Source organism: Hevea brasiliensis, chromosome 3 (assembly GCF_030052815.1).
Source record: "Hevea brasiliensis isolate MT/VB/25A 57/8 chromosome 3, ASM3005281v1, whole genome shotgun sequence".
NCBI classification, from domain to species: domain Eukaryota; kingdom Viridiplantae; phylum Streptophyta; class Magnoliopsida; order Malpighiales; family Euphorbiaceae; genus Hevea; species Hevea brasiliensis.
In genome coordinates, this window is record NC_079495.1 from 108,144,587 (window position 1) to 108,168,733 (window position 24,147).

At 34.6% G+C, this 24,147-nt stretch overlaps 1 pseudogene; it reads right to left on the reverse strand.

The window, feature by feature from the left end:
- Positions 1-2,427: 2,427 nt before the first annotated feature.
- On the reverse strand, positions 2,428-23,943 carry LOC110662631 (putative calcium-transporting ATPase 13, plasma membrane-type; annotated as a pseudogene).
- Positions 23,944-24,147: the final 204 nt, after the last annotated feature.

Sequence of the window (24,147 nt, forward strand, 5' to 3'; positions counted from 1 at the left end):
AGATTTTTGTAAAATTTGGGCTGAACCCTAGCTTATCTTTCTTCGTTTTGTTTCTATTCTAGCCTCTACTAAGTATGGGCCCTAAAGCTGTGGATCGTTATCCACCGCCACAACCACACTCGCCTTGTGAGATTATTTTGTTTTCTTTTATTTTTTAATTCAATACTAAAATTTTATAAGAGTTTATTTATTTATTTTTATATTTAAAATAAAAAATTTTAATTTAAAATTTTTTATTTTAATAGAAATAAAAATAAGTATGATTGATTTATTTGAGAATTTAATTTAATTTTTTAAATTATTTATTGTAAACAAAATCTAAAAATTTATAATGGGATTAAGTTTAATAAGGGACTGGTTTGAACTATGAATTAAATTAGGATCAACTCAAGTCAAATTCAAGATTGGTCTGGATCACTAGTTAATTATAGACAACTTTAAATTGACACTAGAGGTTAATTAAGGATTCACTCCCCCAGTTTCTAAATTAGAACTCGTGATTTGAATTATTAGTTTTGACTCAGTTGAAATTAGAATAATTTTTTTTTTTTAAATGACGAATTTAGAAGGTGCAAATCAAAATTGAAATTATTAAAAAGTAAAATTAAAACCGAAATTGAATCGTGGGCAACCAGTTCAATTTCAATTTATCTCCTAATCAGATGTTGAACCGCCAATTTAACTCGAAACTGACACGAACTGAACCAGTGATTAGGCAAAATCGGGGCTGGCTTCTAAAATAATTTAACTTAATTTATCTTTAGTTAATTTTGCAGTTGTCTTCTTTTCTATTTTGGAAAAATAACTTCTTCCTCAGTTTTCCATTAATAGCAATGTACGGATAAGATCAATTCTTGATAGCTCCCTAACCTTGATAATATAATTAAAATTTTACTTAATAAATAATATAAATAAATTTTAATATATAATTTTTTTTTCTAAAGATACAAAATATAGAAAGTATGGGCCTAAAACTTTGACCTAAATAATGGATTGAAAAGAAAATGCGTATGGAATTTCAGTGGCGGATTTATAATTTTTCTTGTTTCTGAGACCAATATTTAAAAAATAAATTATAAATATTACTAAAAAAATATAATATTAATATCTTATAATTAGATTGACTATGAAAAAAAATCAATAATTACAATATTATTTATATTATCAAATATAGTTTTTTTTTTTTATATAATTAGTTTGGGTTCTACAGAATGTTATTGAATTCGGCCCGGATATTAAATCGGTAGAAGGATTAGGTGAATGAATTATTTATTTAATTACCGGGACAATGACTCAATTAATAGGTCATAAAAATATTAATTGAATACTAATTTAAAATAATTATAAATATTTTTCAATCTAATTAGAGATTCACAAATATGGTCAAACATAAAATTAAAAGTATTAAAATAATAATACAAGCCAAATTAAATTATAATTAAGTTCTAATATCAAAACCCAACTTCAGTAAATTAATAGACTTGATTTTATCACTCTAATTCCAAAATAAATAAATAAAATTGATTTTAAAAAATAGATTAATGTTGTATAATTTTAGATTCAATTAGGATAGCCTACCTAACTATGCTTTGTGAGTATCCATACAGGGCATAACCTAAGAAATATATATATATATATATATATATATATATATATATATATATATTGGGTGAAACAGGCCACAGCCAGTGGCAACTCTGAATCAGCAAGAAAAGCTTTGGATCGACAAGGAACATGAAAGATGCTGTAGGTTTTAAAAAAACTTTGAATCTGGAAAAAGCTTTATGTCTTAAAAGACAGATAACCGGACGTGTAAATGAAGAAAGAACAGTGAATGATGGAAATGAAAGAGCTTGCAAAGTACATAAAAGGTATCATTTTTGGCTTAATGAAGGAACTTGCCCAAGTCGAGTGGTTCAAGGCTGGGTCAAATGGTTCTTTTTTATTATATTCCTTAAGCAGTTTAAAAGCTAACTGAGACTGATTTTAGGTCCGGTTCACCAATGCTCCGAGTTGACCCGCTGATTCGGTTTGGGTTGAATAACACTGGTTTTACTTTTACTCTCTTTTCTGCTTTGTCTCTAACATAGTCTTTCTGCAGGCTCGGAGAAAGATACTACATGTGCAGAGAAAAATTAAAGTGTGTTCGTGGAAGCTATGTTTGTTTTTTTCTTTAGAGAAGCTATAAGTGTGATACAAGCTCATGAAATCATAAAAATCAATTTTTATATGGTACAAAAAAAAAGGAAAATGGTAATTTTTTTTTAAAATATAAATAAGATAATTATACAGAAGCTACAAGTATCTTACAAGTGGGAACATGCATCCATCTCAAATGTTGATGGGTGGAGTATGCGACAAAACGCGTTTTTTCTACAGTAAAGGTGGCCAACAAAGAGAAGGACAGGAACGCGTTTTCTTCCGAACTCATTTTAGTAAGTATTTTCGGGGTACAGAAATACACTTCACAACACAACCAATTGGGAAAGACAAGGCGGCAATGCAAATACAAGCACCCCATTGACCACAATTCAACTTCGTGCTACCGCTAAACCTTCCCAGAAGCTCCACCATCAACACTTGAACAATGATTGTAAATCCAATAATCACTAAGAACAGCTTATTCTCAAGTATCCCTTCAAATATATTAATCTTCTCCGGCTTCCTTAAATTGAACTCATTAAAAACTTGGCATAACACAAAAATGTTAAAGATGAGAGTATTTTTTACCTTGTCATCCACCCCAAAGATTGTCTCCCCTTTAAAATGTAGGATAACTAAAATGACTGCCTGATATAACGCCTGAGCTATAAGGTTCCTCCACATGATTTTGGTTATAACTGGCTCAGACCTACCTACAGTTGGCTTTGTCATGAGCTCATTGGTGGGCTGCTCAGAGGAAAATGCTAGTGCTACCATTACACCAATAATGAGGATCAGCCACTGTAGCTGAACCGCAGTTAGGGGGACCCCACCAGAAGAGATGGCTGCAACTACGTTTATGACAAGTGCCGCAACATTAACAGTGAGCTGAAATTGGATGAACTTTTGAATGTTGTTGTAGATACACCTCCCCCACCTCAAAACGGTCACCACAGTGGTGAAATTATCATCCAAGATGATTATGTCTGAGCTTTCTTTTGCCACCTCTGTGTTGAGAACTGATTCAAATTTCAGTTTTTTCTGTTCCTATTTTCCTGCTGTGTTCCCTGTTTTCTTTTTTGTTATTTGAGTCATGCGCATGATGTTAAGTGATTCCTTATTTTTCTGAATTAGTTTGTTATTGTTATCTTTTTTTTGCCTATTTAATAGGCAGTCTTGGTATCAAATAAAAATACAGCAGAGAGAAGTTTCTAGCAGAAAACTTTTGTGCTTATCTGTTATCTTTCAGCGTTTGAATTTTGTAAAAACTCTTCTAAGTTCCCAACAAAGTGGTATCAGAGCTAGGTTGGGTCTTGCACTAGGCGATTGAGAAAAGTGAGTTACGAGAGATTGAGCGATGGCAGCAAACACTATCTCTTCCTCTCAGCCTCTTATACCTGTCTTCAATGGAGAGAAGTACGAATTCTGGAGTATTAAGATGAAGACTTTGTTTAAATCTCAAGACCTTTGGGATTTGGTTTAGAATGGATACACTGATTCAGATGATGAAGCTCAGCTGAAAGAGAACAAGAAAAGGGATTCGAAGGCCCTGTTCTTTATTCAACAAGCAGTACATGAGAACATATTTTCAAGGATTATGGTAGCAACTACAGCAAAGGAAGCCTGGAGAATTTTGCAAAAGGAGTTTCAAGGGGATGCAAAAGTTATTGCTATAAAATTGCAGTCTCTTCGTCGAGATTTTGAGACATCAATCATGAAGAAAGAGGAGTCAGTGCAGGACTTCCTCTCTAGGGTCTCTGTAATTGTTAGCAAAATGAGATCCTTTGGTGAGGCAATTGAGGATCAAACAATTGTTGCAAAGGTTCTAAGGAGTCTGACCCCGAAATTTGATCACGTCGTCGCTGCCATAGAGGAATCCAAGGATCTGTCTGCATTTTCATTTGAAGAATTGATGGGATCCTTACAAGCACATGAAGCAAGATTGAACCGCACAATGGAACAAAGTGAAGAGAAGGCTTTTCATGTGAAGGGAGAATCTTCAAACAAACAAGAAGACTTCAATCAGTATGACGAACAGCCTTGGACCCGTGGAAGAGGAGGATTCCGTGAACGTGGCCGTGGCAAAGGAAGAGGCAGAGGTCAATTTGACAGGCAACAAAGGCAGTCCAATGAGCAAAGAAATAACAAGAATGGCATTCAATGTTATCACTGCAAGAGATATGGTCATATAAAAGCTGATTGTTGGTACAAAGATCAACAAGTGAATTATGCAGAGGAGGAGAAAGAAGAGGAGGAATTCAAGCTTTTTATGGCTAAACTTGAAAAAACAGAAGTTTCAAGTAACATTTGGTTTCTGGATAGTGGTTGTTCTAACCATATGACAGGTTTGCGTTCGTTGTTTAAAGAGCTAGATGAATCTTATAAGATCAAGGTGAGGCTTGGAGATGATAAACAAATGCAAGTGGAAGGAAGAGGCATTGTAGCAGTTAGTAGCGGTGGAGATACAAAGCTTCTACACAACGTGTTTTTTGTTCCCAGTCTAACGCAGAATTTATTGAGCATAGGACAATTGGTGGCCAACGGCTTCTCAATACAGTTCGAAAACTCTTCATGCGTGATCAAAGATCAGAAAACAAACCAGATTGTAGTTGAGGTATGCATGACTCAAAACAAGCTGTTTCCTCTTGAAATCTCTTGTATTGAAAAGCATGCTTTAGCTGTTAAAGGAAAAAATGAATCTAAATTGTGGCATTTAAGATATGGGCACTTGAACATGAAAGGTTTAAAATTGCTACATCAAAAAGAAATGGTGTCTGGGTTACCTAACATTGAATCGGTAGATTTGTGTGAAGCATGTGTATATGGGAAACAAAGTAAAAAACCATTTCCTATTGGTAGATCATGGAGAGCTTCAAGTAATCTAGAACTTATGCATGCTGATCTATGTGGCCCTATGAAAATTGAATCCTTTGGAGGAAGTCGGTATTTCTTGTTGTTTACAGATGACTATAGCAAAATGAGCTAGGTGTATTTTCTTCAACTCAAATCTGAAGCTTTTGGAGCATTCAAGAGGTTTAAAGCGCTAGTAGAGAAGCAAAGTGGCAAGTGTATCAAGGTGTTACGAACTGATAGAGGTGGCGAATTTACCTCCAAAGATTTCAATGATTTCTGTGAAGAGCATGGGATACATAGGGAGCTAACAGCACCATATACACCTGAGCAAAACGGGGTGGCAGAACGAAAGAATCGTACGGTAGTTGAGATGGCAAGAAGCATGTTACAAGCAAAAGGATTACCGAATCAATTTTGGGGAGAAGCGGTGGCTACATCAGTTTATATATTAAATTTGTCCCCAACAAGAGCAGTACCAAATCAAACACCATATGAAGCCTGGACGAGAAGGATACCTTGGGTAAGTCATCTAAGAATCTTTGGTTGCATTGCATATGCATTGGTTGACTCCCATAAACGCAGTAAGCTTGATGAGCAATCCGTCAAATGCATTTTTATGGGTTACTGTTCTAACACCAAAGCCTATAGACTATACAATCCTATCAATAGTACAGTAATCATTAGCAGGGATGTTATCTTTGATGAAGAAGCTAGATGGGAATGGCATGAAAGTGAAAATGGAGTGCAATTTGAAGTTCCAATAAGCATCGAGGCTCATTTAAATGAAAGACAATTGCAAACACCTCCAAGATCTCCCTCAACTTCAGCTTCCCCAAGCATGTCAGCCTTGACAAGTCCAGGAAGTAGCTCCTCCTCATCGCAAAGTTCATCTGATGATACTTCTCCACAAAAGACAAGGTCTCTAAGAGAAATCTATACAACAACACAAGCTATGTATGTGGCTGATCCAACTACCTTTGAAGAAGCAGTAGAGAAAGAAGAATGGACAAAAGCAATGAATGAAGAACTTGCAGCAATTCAAAACAATAAGACTTGGGAGTTGGTGGATCTTCCCAAAGGCAAGAAGGCCATTGGTGTAAAATGGATTTTCAGAACAAAGTTTCATGCAGATGGGAGTATACAGAAGCACAAAGCACGATTGGTAGCAAAGGGATACTCACAGCAACAAGGTGTGGATTATGAAGATACATTTTCTCCTGTTGCTCGGTTTGAGACCGTAAGAACCTTACTTGCCTTAGCTGCTCAATTAAATTGGCCTATATATCAGTTTGATGTTAAATCTGCTTTTTTAAATGGAGAATTAGAAGAAGAAGTTTATGTTTCACAACCAGAAGGCTTCATTGTTTCTGGAAAAGAAGAACAGGTTTACAAGTTGAGGAAAGCCTTATATGGCCTAAAGCAAGCACCTCAAGCTTGGTATGCAAAAATTAATTCATATTTCTTGCAGAATGGATTTGAAAGAAGTAAGAATGAACCCACCCTCTATACAAAAATGCAAGATAAAAATTTCCTTTTCGTTTGTCTCTATGTTGATGACATAATATATATGGGTTCATCTCCCTCTCTCATTGATGAATTTCGACTATACATGAAGAAGGAATTTGAAATGTCAGATTTGGGTCTATTGCATTACTTTCTTGGAATTGAAGTGAAACAAGCTGAAGGAGGAGTGTTCATCTCACAAAGAAAATATGCTGCAGATCCTCTTAAACGATTCAACATGGAAAATTGTAAAACGGCAGCCACACCCATGAATGTGAATGAAAAGTTACAAGTTGATGATGGAACTGGATCAATGAATGAAAAAATCTTTAGGAGTTTGGTTGGTGGACTAATCTACTTAACACACACAAGACCAGACATTGCATTCTCAGTGGGAGTGATCTCAAGATTCATGCACTTTCCTTCAAAGCATCATTTTGGAGCAGCAAAAAGAATTCTGCGTTATGTAGCAGGAACAATTGACTTTGGTATATGGTATGGCTATGAATCAAATCACAAATTACTTGGGTTTACTGACAGTGATTGGGCAGGCTGCATGGACGATAGGAAAAGCACTTCAGGGTACATTTTCAGTCTTGGATCAGGAGCAATTTCGTGGAGCTCAAAAAAACAAGCAACCACTGCACTATCATCCCCAGAAGCTGAATACGTGGCTGCAACTTCATCAGCATGTCAAGCAATCTGGTTGAGACGACTTTTATCAGATCTTGATCAGGAACAAAAAGAAGCAACTGAAATTTTTTGTGACAACAAGGCTGCAATTGCAATGTCAAAAGATCCAGTCCATCATGGAAGAACGAAGCATATCGACATTCGGGCTCACTTTATTCCTGATCTTGTAAAAGATGGAGTAATAGCCTTGAAGTATTGCAGTATAAATGAGCAAGCAGCTGATATTCTTACAAAGTCACTTTCCATAAGCAAGCATGAATACTTAAGAGCTCAGATTGGAGTCTGCAAGTTTGAATCAAGGGGGGGTGTTGAGAACTGATTCAAACTTCAGTTTTTTCTGTTCCTATTTTCCTGCTGTGTTCCGTGTTTTCTTTTTTATTATTTGAGTCATGTGCATGATGTTAAGTGATTCCTTATTTTTCTGAATTAGTTTATTATTGTTATCTTTTTTTTGCCTATTTAATAGGCAGTCTTGGTATCAAATAAAAATACAGCAGAGAGAAGTTTCTAGCAGAAAACTTTTGTGCTTATCTGTTATCTTTCAGTGTTTGAATTTTGTAAAAACTCTTCTAAGTTCCCAACACTCTGTCCCTTGAATTCCCATGGAAAGCCCAATATCTGCGTCCTTGAGAGCAGTGGCATCATTCGTGCCATAACCGGTGAAAGCTACCACATGACCTTTGTCTTTCAAGCACTGTACCATCAGAAGCTTGTCAAATGGGGTTGATCTTGCCATTACTCTGATATCTTCTACCCTTGCCGTTCTCTCTTCAGGTGAGTAATTTCTGAATTCAACACCTTCTACTGCCGCTTTGGTGTCCATACCCTCTTCCGGACTAAGAATTCCACATTCAATAGCTATAGCTCTTGCTGTGAGTGGATGGTCACCAGTGATCATTTTAACACTCACTTTAGCTCGCTTACATGATTCTACAGCTGTCCCAACCCCTGGTTTACACGGGTTTTTCAACCCCACAAGCCCCAACAAGGTGAATCCAGTTTCTTCAAGCTTCTCACCAGAGGCTTGCCTGTTTTTTTCTACGACTTTTTTGTGGGCCAAGGCAATGCATCGCTGGTTTTTGGCTGCTATCTCATGAATTATTTCCCTAAATTGTATTCTTTCTTCCTCATTCATCTCTACAAGCTCCCCGCTTTTGACATAATAGGTTGAACACATTGCTAATATCATCTCAGCAGCTCCCTTCCAATGTGTGTGAATAGCTTTCTCATTTCCTTTCCTCATCATTACCCCACTTCTCTTTTTCTCTGAATTGAAGGCTTCTACATACATAATTTCACACTTCTGTCTTGTTTCACTGATATTCATTCCCAATTCTAGGACAGCCCAATACAGTATTGCCTTCTCAGTTGGACTACCAGATATGTTAAGGGTTGATGCAGCAGAATGAGGTTTGTTAACGGTGGCTGTTGTATTTAAAGCAACCCCTTCTTCTAGTAACAAAGAGAAGTCGGGTTCCATTTCCACATGGTCAATTATCTCTTTTCCAAGCCAAAACTCCGAAACCTGCATCTGGTTCACATTTTCGATGCAGATTGTTGCGACTGAACCCATTTTTTCACAGGCAGAGACGGGATTTTTACCAAAAGGTGTAATAAAAAATAAATATATACCACAAGAGTTTGAAAATAATTATTAAAAATAAGTGAATTATATTGAGAAAGACGAGCGCGAGAGCGAAACGCTGAAAATAAAAAAGTTTGACACTATTTATAATTTTCTTATAAATTTTTAATATTAAAAAAAATAAAAAAGTTAGAAGCGTCCAACTTTTAATTTTTTTATTATTTTATTTTATATTTTAAATAAAATATAAATATTATTTTAATAAATAAAATTATAATATTTATATTTTATAAATTTTTTATTTAAAATTAAATTAAAATTTAATAAAATAAAAAATTAATATTAACAAAATAAAATAATTAAAAATTTTAATAAAAAGTTAGATGCTATTATGAGTTCAACTTTTTTTTTAATTTTAAATTATTTTATTTTATATTTTAAATAATATTTATAAATATTATTTTAGTAAATAATATTATAATAATTAATTATTATATATTATAATATTTTTATTATAAATATTATTTTTTATTTAAAATTTAAAAAAATTAAAAATTAAAAATTTTTAATAAAAGTTAGACGCTGCATACAGTAAATAACGTCCAACTTTAATTTTTTAATTATTTTATTTTATATTTTAAATAAAATATAAATATAATTTTAATAAATAAAATTATAATAATTAATTATTATATATTATAATTTTTTATTTAAAATTAAATTAAAATTTAGTTAAAATATTTTAAATAAAAATAAAATTATTACTTAAATAATAATTAAAATAATTCAAAATTTTAAAAAAATGTTGGATGCTATTATAAGCGTTCAACTTTTTATTAAAATTTTTAATTATTTTAATAATTAATTATTATATATTATAATTTTTTTATTTAAAATTAAATTAAATTTTATTTAAAATATCTTAAATAAAAATATTAATTAAAATAATATTTTAATTAAATTTTAATTTAATTTTAAATTAATTAATTATTGTAACACCCCTAATTTTTAAATTTATTATTTTTTGGTAAATATTGATATTTTATTTTAATTAAATTTTGAGAAATTATTTGAGATTTTTCGGGTTTTAGAAATCGGGTTCGATTTTCCGAAAATATAAAACTTTGATGATTTAAAAAAAATTAATTTAAAAACCACGTGATAAAACTAAAAATATATTTGGATTCTACGAATTTTTTTGAGCTTTCTAGAATTTTTTCGTAATTTTTAGACCTCATTTTCGGTCCCAATGCAGAGTAAAAATTCAAAATTTTATATCTTGAATCGGAACGGCCGAATCAAACCGGACCGGATCGGACCGGTCGAATCGGACCGGCCTTCCTTTTCTTCTTCTTTCCTTTTCCGCGCGTCCCGACCTCTCTCTCTCTCTCTCTCTCTCTCTCTCTCTCTCTTCCCTCCTCCCCAGGCTGCACAGCCGCCACCCAGCCTTCCCCACCTCGCCGGTGTCACGGGTCCAGGTTTTAGCCCTCACTTGGAACCGTGCGGCACTTGGCTTGAACTCTTTCAAGACAAGTCAGCCAAGAGAATCTGTTCAATATGATGAATATATTAGTATGGCTTGGCAAGCCAATTGGGAAAAACATCACAAGCATCACATTTCAATAAGCATCTCAAGCATAATAAAGAACAAGGCACCAGTATATCAAGAACAGGCTACTTCTTTCATTCATTAGTCATAATCGATACAATTAAGTTGGTTGTCCATACATCACTTGTAGGCAGGGGGAACCTACAAGGAGTAGCGGGACAAGTACTCACCATGCCAGTGGCTAGCTATACCGGTTGCTTCATGGTAGTTAACTAGTCACTCCCCCCTAAAGAGCATTAGGAACACAATGAGGTGTGACAAGAGGAGACATCACTATGCTTGAGCCATCACACCCCAAAATTACATAAATAGAAAATAATTACAAAATATCCCCTTTAGTCCCTGAAATTTACATATTACTACTTAAACTTTCTAACCCCCTTACATTCTCCCCCAATTGAACGGTTGACGTCCTCGTCGACTAAGCTTATGGCAACTCTTCAATCTTCTGTGCGCGATAGGATACTGCCTCATTAAAAAACCTTGACCAAGTAAAACCCAGTGGGAAAAAACCTTGGTGAAGGAAAAATAGTGCAGTGCGCATTTACAACCAGGATTGCACTTGCAAGAACTCTCCACTGTACTGCCTTTGTGGTTGTTTGTCTGTTTCTAATTTGATGAGGTACTCCTTGTATGCCTGATGCTAGGTGGTTTTGATAGCTTGCTTTGGTAGGATTTCTTCTACAGCTTGGTTGACTAGTGCTGTGTAAATGAAAGCTAATCTGGCGGGTTTATCACGGCTAGGATGCATCTCTTCTGCATGATGTTGCTTTGTACTAGTAGCATGGCAAAGTGATTGAATCTTCATCCATTTTGATATCTCTGCTCTGTAAGTTAGCTAGTCGACCCCGATAATCAGCGACATTGGCTTCTCATCCTTGTGAATTAGTCTCTTGTACGCATTGGTTCCGTATTTTTGGCACTCCTTGTGAGCTGCTTATGGTCCTTAGCTTGCATATGTCCACTTCTTCATAAGTCTGTATGCTTGAGGAATCTTGCCTTTGTTAAACATATGCCTGAAGAATTTGACTTTGGGTTGCTTTGACATGCCTTTCTCTCTCTTGTAAAAGAGTTTATTCTCTTACACCTTCTCAAAGCTAAGTAGAGATATTTCTCTAAAGTGTACGTATATGCCATGGTATCATCAAGGTGGACCACCACAACTTGTCGAGATAATCGTAAAATACCTGGTTCATTGAAGTACAAAGATATCCAAAACATTTGTTAGTTAAAAAGGTACAGTAAGAAGTTTAAAGATACTTATACCGTGTTTCACATGTGGTTTTGGGTTCAATCTTCCCACACACATTAGTTTCTTTAAGCTTGCTTAACGCCTTCCCCGAATTGGAGAGAATCAATATCACTTTCCTTTCACAGATGGTAGTATAACTTGTAAGCATTGCACAAGGTCGGTCTCCTTTGTTCGATAGCTAGTTTCAACTTTTGCTTCTCCAAGGCTCTTACAGAACATATGGTATCTATCATCAATGGAGCACTATCTTCTTCCCTTGTTCTCTCTTTTGGGACCCTTCTCCTCTTCTTGGATGGCCTTTTAAGGCATTCAAACACCTTTGTAGGAACATTATAAGATGCAATATACTCCCCACAAAGAGAAACACTTTTGATATTCTAAGCTCAGCTACTGTTAAGTTGTTTGATCTCTAGTATTGATTACTCTACAATCTTGCACCATAATGTTCTCTCCCCCGATTGATTAGCTTGTCTCCCTTTATTTCTCTAAGAATGGAGTTGTTTTTGGATTACTCCCCCACTTAAAGCCTTGCCCCATTTTCTAGGGTAGTTGTCTTAACTTTTCTATCATGATCGAGCTCTTATTTAGCTCCTTCACTTACATCTAATTAACACATTCTTTGCCAATGTTTCACGTCTACTTTACCATACCTTTGCTATCTTAGCATGAGAGTCACAAAGGTCCTCACATATTCCTAGATTGGATCTATCTATTGTATCTCATTAACCCGCATTGTGTGTTATGTGCTACCTGCATAAGGTAAGGATGGTGCATCCAGTTCTACTATTATTCCTTCCACTTTATCATGCCACCACAGTTTGCCCTCCTTTAGCTAAGTACATTGGCACTATCTTTTTAACCTGTCTTCATGAAAATCATTTTGAGTAGCATTGGAATATAATTTCATGTCATATAAAAGGTTATTTTACCTCTCTCGCATTGCGAGTACCACTAAAGCCTTTGATTTCGAAATTTCCTCACATTAGGATTACTGATAGTGCTTACCAGCAGTTCACCTCAAAATTGTGTTCTTGGTCTCCTCGACCTTATTGCTAATCTCGACCATAGTCCCTACAAGAGAATTGTGAGGAGTGGTAATAGATTTTAAATTTTCCACAGTACCTTTTTACATGATAGGCCACTGCTTTAAGCTCTCGCATATGTTCTCCAAGTTGCTCAATTAATCCTTTCCTGCAAAAGAAATGGGATTTTGGATGGCCTCAAGCTCTATTGGCTCACCCTCACCCTTGGAAAGCATGGCTAACATAGCCAGAAGATATCTCATGTAAGCATGGGATTTTGGGAGGCCTCAAGCTCTATTGGCTCACCCTCACCCTTTGAAAGCTTAGCCATCATAGCTAAAAGATATTTCCTGCAAGTATGGGATTTTGGGTGGCCTCAAGCTCTATTGGCTCACCCTCACCCGATATAGCTAGGCTACAATAGCCAATGATATTCAATTTTCTCATTGCTCAAAGAGCGAGGCGGACTGACTCAAGCTCTATTGCCAGCCCCCTCAAAATTGTCATAGGGTCATTACCCTCTCTCCAAAAGATGCAGCTGATGGAGTGTGCAGCATCCCACTTGGGATCATTACCCTCTCTCCAAAAGATGCAACTAAAGGAGCGTGCAGCACCCCGCATTCTCAACCAATGTGTAACTCAGTCACCCTGCCTACTCCTCTCAGAGCGCTTGGCATGACAATCAATGGGAGGAACTTAGTCACCCTGCCTACTCATTTTTAGAGCGCTTGGCATGACAATCAACGAAGCATCCATTTCCTTTAGTGAAATCACTTCGATCCCTTTTCTCGAGGGTGATAATACTTGCACAGTAGATTCCTTCATGCTCTCCACCATTCATGGATCGGTGGTTGCTCTGATACCAACTGTCACGGGTCCAGGTTTTAGCCCTCACTTGGAACCGTGCGGCACTTGACTTGAACTCTTTCAAGACAATTCAGCCAAGAGAATCTGTTCAATATGATGAATATATTAGCATGGCTTGGCAAGCCAATTGGGAAAAATATCACAAGCATCACATTTCAACAAGCATCTCAAGCATAATAAAGAACAAGGCACCAGTATATCAAGAACAGGCTACTTCTTTCATTCATTAGTCATAATCGATACAATTAAGTTGGTTGTCCATACATCACTTGTAGGCAGGGGGGAACCTACAAGGAGTAGCGGGACAAGTACTCACTATGCCAGTGGCTAGCTATACCGGTTGCTTCATGATAGTCAACTAGTCACTCCCCCCTAAAGAGCATTAGGAACACAATGAGGTGTGACAGGAGGAGACATCACTATGCTTGAGCCATCACACCCCAAAATTACATAAATAGAAAATAATTACAAAATATCCCCTTTAGTCCCTGAAATTTACATATTACTACTTAAACTTTCTAACCCCCTTACAGCCGACGCGCTGCCCCAGTGCCTCCTCACGGCCGCCTGACGTCCCAGGCAGCCGGAAAACGCTCGCGAACTCCTCCCCTGCATGCGCGCGATGTCTCACCTTCCCCGCCAAAATTCGGCCGATCCAGCCACTGATTGGGCCGGGTCTTATGTCAAATACCATCTACACCTCGAGAGCTTTCCATAGACACCAAGAACACCAAAATCCATCGAGCGGTTTGCCCAATTTTTGTCCGGGAGCTGTATTTCACATCTCTATGCTCAGGAAAAACATACCTGATCCTTCTCATGTGCTACAACGGGATGTAGTAGAGCTGAAAGAAAACCTGACGTTTGAGGAGCAACCTGTAGCCATAGTGGACTACCAAGTGAGGCAGCTAAGATCAAAACAGATCCCTATGGTTAAGGTTTTGTAGAGGAGTCAGTCAGTGGAAGAGTGCACCTGGGAGTCAGAGCGGGACATGCGTAGCAAGTACCCTTATCTGTTCAATGTGTAATTCTGTACTTTATTCTGCCTTGTGTAAAATTCGAGGGCGAATTTTCTGTAAGGGGGGAAGAATGTAACACCTCAAATTTTTAAATTTATTATTTTTGGGTAAATATTGATATTTTATTTTAATTAAATTTTGAAAAATTATTTGAGATTTTTTGGGTTTTAGAAATCGGGTTCGATTTTTTGAAAATATAAAACTTTGATGATTTAAAAAAAAAATAATTTAAAGACCACATGGCAAAACTAAAAATATATTTAGATTCTACGAATTTTTCTGAGTTTTTTAAATTTTTTTTGAAATTTTTGGACATTGTTTTCGGTCCCAAGGCAGAGTAAAAATTCAAAATTTTATATCTTGAATCGGACCGGCCGAATCGAACCAGACTAGATCTGACCGATCAAATCGGACCGGCCTTCCTTTTCTTCTTCTTTCCTTCCTCGTGCGTCCCGACCTCTCTCTCTCTCTCTCTCTCTCTCTCTCTCTCCCGTTTTCTCTCTCCTCCCTCCTCCCCAGGCTGCGCTGCCGCCACCCAGCCTTCCCCACCTCGCCGGCGCACCGTCCCAGTGCCTCCTCACGGCCGGCCGACGTCCCAGGCGGCCGGAAAACGCACGCAAACTCCTCCCCTAAGCGCGCGCAACGCCTCACCTTCCCGGCCAAAATTCGGCCGATCCGGCTATCGATTGGGCCGGGTCTTGTGTCAAACACCATCTACACCTCGAGAGCTTTCCATAGACACTAAGAATACCAAAATCCATCGAGCGGTTTGCCCAATTTTTATCCAGGAAGTTTTAGCCCATTTCGACTTTTGAGCTAGATTTCTCGTAAACCGTGAATCTCACGAGAAAACCGAAAGTACCAGAGTGCTCTACTCGTCGAGAGCTTCGCGGCAATATAAATTTCAAAATTTTTTGACACCGTTTTCAGTGGGTCCCATGAAACTTCGTAGTGTTTTTTTGAGCATTAAATGAGCTTAGAAAATTTCGTAAAAATTATGTACTAACCCCCGTATTGTGGGTTTCGTGTAGGTACCTTCAATTCGTGGAAATTCTCTGATTGTCTAGGTGCAGAATTTCTGCATGCACAAAGCAGAAAAAGTCTAGGAATTGGGTCGAGATTTTGGCTACCCCACTGTTGTCAGATGTCCCGAGCACGTCCCTGGAGTCAAAATCGGCATAGGTAAACCCGAACCTTACTTTTTCGTAATTTTCTAGTGCTTAAATGAGATTAAAAATCCATAAAATATTCGTAGTAGCTCAAAAAATTATAATTCTTTTTGCATTAGCCTAGTAATATTGTTAAGGACCGCGGGGCAAAGTTTTAGAATTTTTAGAGTTTATTTTGGTAGTTTTTATAAAAAGGGTCAATTATAAGGACTAAACTATAGTTTTACATATTGTGATTGATGACTGTTTAGATGGGCCTAGGAGGGGCTATGTGATATGATTGAGTTGTGGGTATATGGTTTGTGGATATAGAAGTGCGTTTTAAGCCCTTTTGCAAGTTGGGTAGGTCCTAGGTATAGGGGAGACTCTGACGGATTTTCTGCACAACTTAGGACATCTTTGATCTTTTTCTTAGTTTGTATTGAGTCAAATTTATTAAATGATTGTAATAAAATTATCAGGTGAGCCGGGATAACTTTCTTCCTCCGCCCAGCCGCCACAGTGACTGCTGTTAAGTCTGTGAGTAAAATATTAATTTTAATTGTAATTTCGATATTATTATATGTTCAAGCATGTCCATGCATCATTTATATGTATATATCTATATAGTTAAACTCTATGCACTTTTTATGTTGCATTCACAGCTGTTAAAGTGCCATGGATGTTGTTGTGGTAATTTGGAGCAGTGTGCGTGCGTTGGCGTGCGTATGATGTGGTGTTGGCTATGGATAGGACGGGTAGACACGGCTTGAGATCTTCGCTGGGACTCGGTCTTTCGGGGTAGACACGACTTGAGTTCTTCGCTGGGACCCCGATTTGGTTATTTAAGTGGAAGTCCGAGCTGAGTTCTTCGCTAGCACAGGTTGGATTAAGAGAGCTGTATAGGGGATCAGCTCCCATATATGTATTGTTTGACATTATCGGGTGTGTGAGTGCTCCAAATTACCTTTTTGCTGTTATGATGTGAAAATATTACCGATGTTGTATTTCACTCTACAGGGTGCATTAGCTCTAGATAGTTATAGAGATTATGGTTAAAATTGATATTTTACTCTCTGAGTTGAACGCTCACTCCTGTTCATTATTTTTCAGGCTACAGGAGGATTATTGTTGTGGTTAACCTGTTTTTCTCCTTCGTAGATTGTTTATTAATGTTTGTGTAATTCTATTAACTCCTAGAATTTCCGCATGTATTAGAAATATTCGTTTGATTTGAGTCTGTAATATAATTATCATGCTGGACTTGTAAACTTATTATATGTGTATATGTTGGATTGGATGAGGGAGCTAAGCTCCCATTTATTTTTATGACATTTGAATATGTGGAGGGTGAGCTGAGCTCCCAATTTATTATATATTGTGTTTACAGGTCGGGTGAGTTAAAAACTCCTCGTTGAAAGGTCCATTTTATGACCGAACTTTGTCCGATTGAATTTTTGAAATTGGGCCCAAATGGGCCTTAGAGTTAGATTGAGGAATAGTTAGACTTACTATGGGTCTCGGGGGCTTTAGGCTGGCCAAGGTCTTAGTGCCGGTCCGGCCCATAGGTTGGTTCGTGACAATTATAATATTATAATATATAATAATTAATTATTATATATTAATTATTATATAATATTTTACATAATAATTATATAATATTTTATTAAAATATTATAATATATAATAATTAATTATTATAATATAATTTATTAAAATAATATTTATAAATATTATTTAAAAATAATGTAAAATAATTCAAAAATTTAAAGAAAAATTGGACGCGTATAATTTTTTATTAAAATTTTTAATTATTTTATTTTTTTAATTTTAATTTTTTATTTCATTATATTTTTATTTAATTTTAAATAAAAAATTTTTTATAATAAAAATATTATAATATGTAATATAAATATTATAATTTTATTTATTAAAATAATATTTATATTTTATTTAAAATATAAAATAAAATAATAAAAAAATTAAAAATTAAACACCACTATAGACAACGTCTAATTTTTTTATTTTTTTTTAATATTAAAAATTTATAAAAAAACTGAATGCTATTATAAATAAATAATATTGAACTTTCCTATTTTTAATCTATACATTGTTATGAATGACACTCTATTCTTACTTCGTTCGCCTCAACGCAATTCATCCTTTTTAATAACTATTCTCAAACTCATTTTTTCTTTATATATTTATTTTTTATTACAACTTTTGGTAAAAATCCCAGCAGAGACTTTATGCAACAGCACATTGTCAGCCATCATTTGCTTCATAAGGTAAGCAAAAGTTAGGGTTACAGCCAGGTGTAGACCTTCTGGAATTGATATCACTACAATAGTCACTGTCGCCGCAATAATTTCGAAACTTGAACTCAGCACATCTTTAACCTTCGTCTCACTTCCATTATATTCTCGACGTCCATGATCATCTCTAGTGTTTCCTATGAAGTAACGGATTGTCAAAACAACAAGAACCGATATGGCCACTGCCAATCCAACTTTTCCAATATCAGATTATGTTGTGTCAGTGGGTGTAAAATAGGCTTTGAGCCATGATGAATCACTATCTTTAAGGTATTAATTGCCCCCATTAAATTGCTGCAAGGTTATGACAATATACCTCCAGGATACAACAAAGCCTGAAATCTGCAAACAACAAATTCTGAAGATTTTCCTTAAAAATTCTTTATACAAACTGAATTTAGAGAGACTAGAAGAAAAGAAGAAGAAGTAGAAGTACTATATATCTAGATTGAAAAACTCATCCATATTTATAAAGAATGAAAAGTTGTGGCACATTTACTAGATAAACACATCTGTCTATCTCCAATAGATACAACTGTTTATGTAATAGACATGTCTGTTTATTAAAAAACACCTATACAAATAGTTTTGTGACTATTTGTATAGACATATCTGTTTATTAACAGACACCTATACAAATAGTTATGACTTTTTGTATAGAATAGACATGTCTGTTTATTAACAGACACCTATACAAACAGTTATGACTTTTTTGTATAGAATATACATGTCTGTTTATTAACAAACACCTATACAAACAGTCACAACTGTTTATATAGAATTGACATGTCTGTCTATTAACAGACACATCTACTTGTTAATAAACACATCTGTACGAGGAATTATTAGGTGCACCCGGTGCACATACACCTTCTCTCACAATCATGTGGGACCCACTCCCTATATAATAGGAAGAACCCACTTTTTGTGAGAGAATGAACACTATTTTTAAGTGCTCCTGGTGTACCTAATAATTAGCCTATCTGTACATAATTTATTTATAAAAATTACAATATGATAATTATTTTATTTCACACATATACGTGCCAAGTGCCATAATAGAATAATATATATTAAATTATATATATACAATTCTATACATATTTCACTCTTGTCATTCCCTTATATTTTAACAATATAGGAATTCTTTCTCTCTATACTATCTAACATACAAGCTATTTATAACAATCCCCCACTTAGCTTGTATTGTTAGATTCCATTGTTTCATGCATAATGAAAAATATCTTTCGATTTAAACTTTTCCTTAGTGTAAGTATTTCAAAGTTTTAAAGAAATCATGGTGGCCTTAGCTTAAACCTAGATTCTTATTAAATAAAATCGGAAATACTACACACACGAATCAATTAGTTCGACTTAAAAAGTTCACCAAAATTTTAGCACGAATATGGCCTTGTGCTACCTCCTGCTTTTCATGAACATTTACAAAAGTTATTCTCACTTTTGTTGAAGCGGCACCACTTCCTATATTCATATAGGTGAAGTTTCCTTTGTAATAATTTTAAACTTCATTAAGAGTATAAATACTCATCCTCATTCCATTAACTTAGTGCACTAAGTACTTAATTATAACATTTACTAATGACTTGTTGTTACCCTTTAAACTTTATTTAGTAAATAATACTATAAAGTAGGGTTCCCATCAGTAGTAAATTTAATGGAATATTCTAAATCCTAATCAGCACATGTACTTATGATCATAACTCTCGAGAGCCCTTTTATTAAAGGATTTGCTAGATTATTATAGGTTTAATATAAACATGGTAATAACACCATTAGAGACTAATTGTCTTACATTTTCATGTCTTAAACTTATATGTATATACTTTCAATTGTATATTTTACTATAAGCTGAGCCATCATGATTTTGACTATCACAATATAAAGAAATAGATGGCACAGGTTGTGGCCATAACTTAATATCCGATAACAAGTTTCTCAGCTATTCTACTTCTTTACCAACATTCGCCAAAGTTATAAATTTGGATTCTACCGTAGAATGAGTTATACAACTTTGTTTCTTTGATGCCCAAGATATAAAACCTCCACCTAAAGTGGACACCCAACCAAAGGTTAACTTATTATCCTTAGTACTACTTATCCAATTGGCATTTGTATAACCTTAGGATCTCCACCATATTTGTTTCACTAGTCAACCATATAATCACATGTTTATAACATGAACTACATAAATAATTCATAGTCTAGATATGTACCTCATTTGTATAAATAAATTGCTCCATAACTTGTTTAAAATGAGAGTATTCAACAATAAAGAACTAAGCTAAACTTGTACATACAAACAAATGCTTACTCATTTGTCATTTTGTCACTTCTTACAAATGACTTGTAAGGCTCTTATATTTACTACTCAAAATGTATTAACCTTTTGGCCAATAAATTCATCTCTTCATACATGTAACTATTAAGAAAAATTGCATCTTTTTATTTAGTTACATCTTTTGGCCAAGGGACACAACTCTTTGCACGAATATAACTCTTTATATGGTTTTAGCACAATTGGAAATTTATCATAGAATAATCTATAGTTTATAATTCTTTTTTTTTTAAATATCCAAAAACCCTTGAAATTTCTTTCCAGTATTTCATACTAATATTACTAGTATAACTTGATAATTTAAATATTGCAAAAGCAATATCAGGTCTAGTGCAATACATAACATATATTAAGCTATCAATAGCATTAGTATACTCAATTTGAGTAATTATTCTACTAAAATTTCCAGTCAATTTACAATAAATATCATATGGAGTATTTGCTTCCCTTAATATAATGAAATTGACAAAGAATAAAACCCCCACTATGTTACAGCTAGGTAGTTTAGGCAGATCCCTCAAGTATAATAACCAAAATATAAATCTAGACAGTAATTTTAAAATTCTCCAAAGAATAAATTAAAAAATAATAATATTGATTGTAGGTAAAAATGAAGAGAAGAGACAAAAAAGAAAAGTTAATAGATTTTTATTCCAAATTGCTATTTATAAAGCATTTGCATCTCTTCAAACACATACAATAATTCACTTTGTATCTATTAGAATAATTATATCTGTTCATTTACACCTTTTAGAATAGATACAACAGTTCACTTTATATCTCTTATAACAATTATATCTATTCTCTTATACCTTTTACAACAGATACAATCGTTCACTTTGTATCTCTTAGAATAATTACATCTGTTCACTTATACCTTTTACAACAGATACAATTGTTCACTTTGTATCTCTTAGAATAATTACATATGTTCACTTATGCCTCTTAGAACATATTCAACCGTTCATTATACCTCTTAGAACAGATACAACCATTTACTTATACCTCTTAGAACAGATACAACCATTCACTTTGTATTTCTTAGAACAATTATATTTATTCACTTATACCTCTTAAAACAGATATAACTATCGGTAATAAATAATTCATTTTGATGCCTTTTAATGAACATACATAATTCTTTCAAAATGAGACAAATTTTATTATCACTAATATTTTTAACAATATCCCCACCTAGTTAGTGATAGACACAATTAATATGAATTAGGATTTATGCATATAAAAGTGTTTTTCGACTTATGCACATAAATCTTATTATCTTCTTTAACACATTCACCATAAGATTTAGCATCATAATATAACCTTATATTTCTTCTAATTATAAGCATGTCATCAACATAAAGACAAATTATCACATAAAAAACTTTTCATTTGTAAGTGTTTCTGAATCTGTTTAAAAGAAAAGTTGTATGTGGCATACAGTAATTTCTTCTTATAATTATTCAAACTAGAAGTATGATGTGCTATTATTCCTCCTAATTGTATTTATTTAGGAACTACCGCTTTCAATTCCTTAAACTTTGAAACAAAGATATGCAACTCATGGACTTATTCATAACAGGCATATTATCAAGTATTTAGAATTCAAAATATTTTATAATAAGAAATTTATCCATACCTTTTTTTTTCTGTATTATATTCGAATTCTAACGAATTCCAGATTTCCTTTGGAGACTTGACAGAGGTAAACAAATCTTATAGCCTATCTAATGAGTTATTGAGAATATGACCTCTGCATGGCAATTCATCTTCTTTTCTTGATCTGCTTTCACCTTCTCAGTGAATATAATTTGTTCCTTAAAATGATCAAGTTTCACGAACTCTTGATTCATCACGGAAACAGCCTTAGACTCTATTGCTATTAATACCTTAAAATTGTTGAGGCAGTGGGTGTAGAATAGACTTTGAGGCGTGATGAATCACTATCTTTAAGGTATCAATTGCCCCCACTAGATTGCTACAATGTTATGACAATATACCTCTAGGATACAACAAAGCCTAAAATCTACAGACAATAACTCCTGAAGATTTCCCTTAAGAATTCTTTATACGAACTGAATTTAGAGAGACTAGAAGAAAAGAAGAAAAGAAGAAGAAGTAGAAGTAGTATATATCTGGATTGAAAAACTCATCCATATTTATAAAGAATGAAAAGTCATGGCACTTTTATTAGATAAACACATCTGTCTATCTCCAATAGATACAACTGTTTATGTAATAGACATGTCTGTTTATTAAAAGATACATATACAAATAGTTATGACTATTTGTATAGACATATTAATTTATTAACAGACACCTATACAAATAGTTATGACTTTTTGTATAGAATAGACATGTCTGTTTATTAACAGACACCTATACAAATAGTTGTGACTTTTTGTATAGAATAGACGTGTCTGTCTATTAACAGACACATCTACTTGTTAATAAACATATCTGTACGTAATTTATTTACAAAAATTACAATATGATAATTATTTTATTTCACACATATACGTGCCAAGTGCTATAATAGAATAATATATATTAAATTATATATATACAATTCTATACATATTTCACTCTTATCATTTCTTTATATTTTAACAATATAGGAATTCTTTCTCTCTATACTGTCTAACATACAAGCTATTTATAACAGATTCCACTTTGCTGAGTCGTGCTTGCAACGGGGTCTGCTCATCCAAACTGCGGCTTTTAGAACTCATCATCTCACCCCACGCTGTATTCATTCCAACGGATGTAACAAGCATGAAACCGAAGCCATCAGTCACCTTAGTTCCAGAGAGCAAGAATGGATTTCTGCCGTTTACCTCAACATGAACATTTTCACCAGTCATGCTAGATTCATCTATCTTCAAACAGTTGCCATGCGAGAACAGCCCATCAGCTGGTATTTGATCCCCTATCTTCAGGGACACCAGATCGCCCACTACAACATCAAAAATGGATATATTCTGGTGCTTCCCATCTCTTTCTACTTGCACACTTATGTCACTGCTTTCATTAGAAAGAATTTGCCTGGATTTCTTGAAGTGGATCGTAGAAGAGAACGCAACAAGAAGAAAGAGAGCAACAATATTGCTTCCTCCATCATACCAGCAACCAAATAACAACGACAAGAGAGCAAAGACCAAATCAATAATGACGGTTTTCTGCTTGAGTGTATCGAGAAAAAAAGCTAAGAAAGCCTTTTGGAGGTGGTTTCTGATACCTATTTTCTGCAAAGCAATTTATTCTTTGTGAAATGTCAATTCTCTGAAGAGTAGCAGCAATATGTGGCACTCCTCCCAGCTGATTCAGGGTTTCCAAGCTTCTCTCTTTAATCATACCAGTAAGCGTTTTCTGATCGATATTCATCAAAGACCCACCATCCTCATTTCCATTATCATCTTGGACAGGGATAGCAATGTAGGAATGAGAAGGCGATCGGCTAGTCTGGTTGTCATTAAGAAGCTTCAGAACAAGAAGCCCAGTGTACTTTATGGCTATGAAAGCAATCCTCCACCTTCGCAGGAAGAGTTTTGCAGGCAAGGTAGTTTCTTGATAACGCATGGCTTTTCGACTGGGTTTTGAGAACTGTGAGAGGTGATAAGATAGAAAAAAAAAAGTTGAAAATAATGAAGGTCGATAGGGAGGAAGCAAAAAGTTCAGAGGCTGAGAGATTAGGAAAGTAAAAATACTTCGACAGTGCTTCTCCATGGATACTGCCTTTTAAATATAAAATTATTATATATAAATAAAACAAACAACTTTTTA